This window comes from Lagenorhynchus albirostris, chromosome 18 (genome assembly GCF_949774975.1).
Source record: "Lagenorhynchus albirostris chromosome 18, mLagAlb1.1, whole genome shotgun sequence".
NCBI lineage: Eukaryota > Metazoa > Chordata > Mammalia > Artiodactyla > Delphinidae > Lagenorhynchus > Lagenorhynchus albirostris.
In genome coordinates, this window is record NC_083112.1 from 52,440,835 (window position 1) to 52,445,686 (window position 4,852).

Genomic DNA, 4,852 nt, shown 5'->3' on the forward strand with positions numbered 1-4,852 from the left:
CTTCTGTTTCTGCTTATCACTGCCTGGCATTCTGTACCACAGTCCCTCAAAATTGCAGAAACTCTGAATGAACTGTGTCATTTCTTGCCTCTGTGCTTCTTTGAAGCTATTCCTGGTACTCCAGATCAGCTCCCTCAGGTGCTAAGGACTGACAAACCTTCAGTTGTCCTTCTTGACTCAGTGGAAACCTCACTGCATCCAGGAATACCTCCCTGAGAGCCCTGGGAATGGTAGGTGTGCTAGGTGTTGTGTGTTAACTGTGCCTTGTCTGTACTTGTCCTGTGGCAGTTGTCACACAGAACTGCACTTCGCCTATGTCTGTCTCCCACACAGACTCTGAATTTACTGAGAAAGAAACCTTGTTGAGTTTGGTCTCTTTATCACTTAGCACAGCTCCTAAGATCCAGAGAGACAGCACAGCATAGCCCAAGTGTTGGCTGGGTTCAGATTTTGGTTCCATTGTATCCTGGTTATAAGACTTTGAGCAAGTAATTAACCTCTCTGTGCTTTAATTCCCTTACCTACTAAGTGGGAAAGATAATAATAGCTGTAAGTACTATTACTGAATAGTAATAATAGCAATAGCATCGTTGTGAGGACTGAGTTTATTCATGTACAGATATTTAGAAGTGTCCAAGTAAGAGTAAGTACCAAATAAATACCATGTTTTGTAATTAGTATTGGTATGCAATAAATATCTGTGAACTGTACTGAAGGACTGCAGCTGCTCTCTAGTCCATGCTCTTCTCTAGGGAACTAAATGGTTTTGGAAGTCACAGACTATAAGGGCAGTGATTTCTGTTCCCGAACTTATTTATGCTACAGCCTATGATGCTCCAGTCATACAGAGAGGGTTTATCAAGTGCCCAGTGTTTGCAAGGACTGTGAAGGCTGTGTGCACTACTGCTTCTCACACAGATCCCACAGCAAACAAATGTATACATTTAATCTGAGCCCCCGACTCATCTCTCGCTTGGTGCTGAGGTCCCCACAGAGCCCAGGACGAACAGGTGAGTTGACACAAGCACACTGGTGGAATCCTGGACTCTGCATCAGAAAACAGTACTAAGGCGCTTGCTTCGGCAGCACGTATACTAAAATTGGAACGACACAGAGAAGATCAGCATGGCCCCGTACAAGGATGACAGGCAAATTCGTGCAACGTTCCATATTTTCTGTAAATCAACTATAGTTAAAGAAATAAACAGGTAAATAAATAAGAAAACCATACTAAGAGCTGTGTGGTCTTGGGAAGTCACTTAACCTGACTAAACCTCAGCTTCCATATGGAAAATGGGGGTGATAAAGCCTGCTCTACCTACCATATAGAGCATATATAGAAATAGATGAATTAAATGTGAAATGTTAAGCACTTAATGTACCAAAGCAAGAGATTTGCTAATTACCCCCATCAAAACCTTCTCTGGGCTCTGCAGAGTCAGTTTGTCTGACCCATAGAAACTTCCTGTAATATCCTCAAGGGACAACCTCCCAGCAGGAGACCTTGCCTAGGTCCTGACTTTAACGTATTGTGTGTGCCTGTGTGTGTGTGTGTGTGTGTGTGAGAATGCCTCACACGTCTATCTACTCTCCTTATTATACCTTACATCCTAAGAAATCCAATTACTTACTATATTCCTATCAGGAATAAAATAAAAGATTTTATTCTAATGACTACCAGACAGTAGAGTAAAATTAGCTTCAGATGCGTATGAAAGCGCATAATGTTCTAGTTTACCAGAAAACAAGGAAACCTAGTATATCCAGCAGCAATTTTTCTTGCTTCTTATTCTTGCTTTGTGGTGAAGCTGAGAATAATGCCCTTAGGTTTTTCTCACTATATATGTAGATGGAGAGAAGAAGGGAGATGCAATAGTACAGACTCAGAGAAGGTGCAATTAAAAAGGCTAAAATAATTTGTTGCTCTTTTTAACACAGTGTTTCCTTACTATCAAAGTCACCTCAAATCAACAATTCTAACATAATGTAATTCAACAAAAATATTATTTTAGGCATAAGAAAATTTCATAGGAGGAAATATATTGGATGAAGTATCGCTTGTGGTGTAATTTTAATTCTGAAAGATCTTGCTAAGAGGGCTTATTTAAATAGGTTCTCCCTGAGATGAATATTTAGGGGGAAAAATTCCTACAGGATGATTTATAGCAAAATTATATGAACAGAATGAAGGACAGAAGAATTTTATTAGAAAAGGGTCTCATTTCCACAAAATATAAATGATACCTTTTAGAAAATATATTGAATTTTATTAATATTCTGTAGACAGCCTGAAGTGTTAATCTCCACCCCTACCTATGAGACTTTCATTATGATGTACAAGGTGTATTTACCCTTTAACCAAATAATTTTTGAGCAACTCATTGGAGCCTCCAGTTTACATATCCTACAAAATATTTTCACTGCAGTTACAAAATCTTATACTTCGTATTGTTGGCAACTTTCAATGATACATATGTGGGGATGTATACTTTATACACACATATGTGTGCTTTTCGTATTACCATGCAAGAAAGCATATTAATGATGAACTCGTATTTGATATCTGAAAAGAATGTTTCTCCAACACCCACTGTTTCTGTTATTTTTGTTTTAACCATTATTTTTAAGTAGAGATACAATCGGTTTGAGTTTTTCAGTGCTATGATTAAAATTCTGCTTTGCTTCATCTTTAAATTTATAGTTAGAGGAATTACTTAGGATAGACCACTGAGTACTGTATTTCTGCCTGGCATTTGCAAGTGACCTCATTTAGACCTTGGTAACTAATATTTTTGATGAAGAAGTTAACTTATTAGGATTCAGAGAACTTGGTTATAAATCCTTTTCCGGTCTCTATGAGTCTTGAAAATTGAGTCGTTCTGGGGATGGTGACTTTGTCGTTGCAAACAAGAGTAAAGTGACCAAAAATGCAGTGTGAATTTCAGCAAGGACAAGACAGAATTTAGGGTTTATACTATTTGAAAGTGAAGACTGAGAATAAGAACAAGGACAAATCCAGGAGATTAAAAGACTAGACTGCCTTTGACTTGTAAATAAATATTATTAAATACTTTTCTCTTACCTAAGTATACATCAAATGTAGCAATCGATATATTTTACCCTCCTAGGGCATGCAGAATAGAACACAGATTCCCTGTCCTATTCGAAATATCTATAAAATATGCTACTGCAAAAATTCTTATTCTCTATTTATAAAATGGAACAAACCTGGTTTTAACAGCTGGGCCTAAGTTTAAACTAGAAGCCAAGCCTTTCTTTATGCCTTAAAAAAATATTCCAGGGGCTTCACTGGTGGCGCAGTGGTTGGGAGTCCGCCTGCCGATGCAGGGGACACGGGTTCGTGCCCCGGTCCAGGAAGATCCCACGTGTCGCGGAGCGGATGGGCCCGTGAGCCATGGCTGCTGGGCCTGCGCGTCCGGAGCCTGTGCTCCGCAGCGGGAAGGGCCGCATCAGTGAGAGGCCCGCATACCACAAAAAATATATATATATATTCCAATGATTCTTCACTGGGCAGTAATTAAGGCTGGCTTCTATTTCCATCTCCATGAAGAGGAGAACACTGAAGACATCTCTCTTCAAAGTAGCTGGGTATTTGAAAGCATAACATCTTGGCATTTTACCCAGGCCCTTATCTAAATCTAAAGCCCTGGGGAACTGCACAGGAGGGAAATCTCTAGTATTTATTATTGGTCAAAATGCCAAACATCTCCAGGTAGTAAAACTGAAGTACGAAGATACATTTTAGCACAAATATTTCTGGCTTGCCCTCAGAATAAATGCTCAAATTCAAGAATCCATAGCTTCTTCGTTTGGATAAAAAATATAAAACAAAACATTAAACCTAAAGGCCTATCAATATATGTCCCTAAAAGAATAAATGTGATGAAAAAAAGAAAAAAAGATTTTAGAATTGCCTCTATTAATCTATAAGGAAACACAAGCATCATTCTCTATCCATGGAATTTTAGAGTTGTAGGAATTCTGACAGGATTCTCTAATCTACCACACACGTTTTCCCATTTGAGGAAACCAACTCAGAGTTGTTGTGACATGTCTAAGGCCACACAGCCAACCAATGGCAAACCATGACTTGAACCAGCGTCTACCCAAATCTGCATATATCTTCACCTGCGTTGTTTTTCAGGAGCACAGGGCTCAGGCAAAGTTCAACACTGTCAAAAGATATCAAATGTAACCTTTGCTTTTAAGGGGAAACAAACCAAATTAAATCTATCTCCAATCAACAAAACTTGATTCCCTCTTTACATCCTCCCTAGTGGTTCCCTCTGGTTTTCATAACTTATCATTACAGATGAAAAAACTGAAGTGTGGTGATATTAGAACTGGTGACTACAGATAAATCTTCAATAAATTTCAAATCCTATGTGGGTAGTCTGGGCCTCTTATTTTTTGTTGTAAATTTATTTTAGTTTTTTCATTTATGTATTTACTTAACCCTCACCATCTTCCAAACAGAACTTAAGATGGCAGAGAAGTTACCTATGCATGGGTTCTTTACCCCTTCTCAAGCCTCAACATGTATCAGTCGGAAATTAATGTAGTAAGAAGTGACCAGGCCATTTTCCTTCTTGGTTCCATCTGATGACTTCTCCTGGTGTCCCATCGCTACTGTGAATATTCCCAGAACCACCCAAGACAACATGGAAAGGTGAAGCGCAGTTACCCCAAGATACAATTATTTAATAAAGCAAACACAGTCTGCTGGTTTCATTCACATTGCTTATATCTCTACAGAACTGACCCAAATTTTAAAATATAGGTTATTCATTTCTAAGGCTTATTCCTAGGTGTTAGCTAAGAATTTTAGGCC

General features: G+C 38.6%; 1 non-coding gene across 1 annotated transcript; it reads left to right on the forward strand.

Annotated features, from left to right (window-relative positions):
• Nucleotides 1-1,070: 1,070 nt before the first annotated feature.
• On the forward strand, nucleotides 1,071-1,176 carry LOC132509059 (U6 spliceosomal RNA). Its single transcript, XR_009536878.1, has one exon. It is a non-coding gene; the product is annotated as a U6 spliceosomal RNA (small nuclear RNA).
• Nucleotides 1,177-4,852: the final 3,676 nt, after the last annotated feature.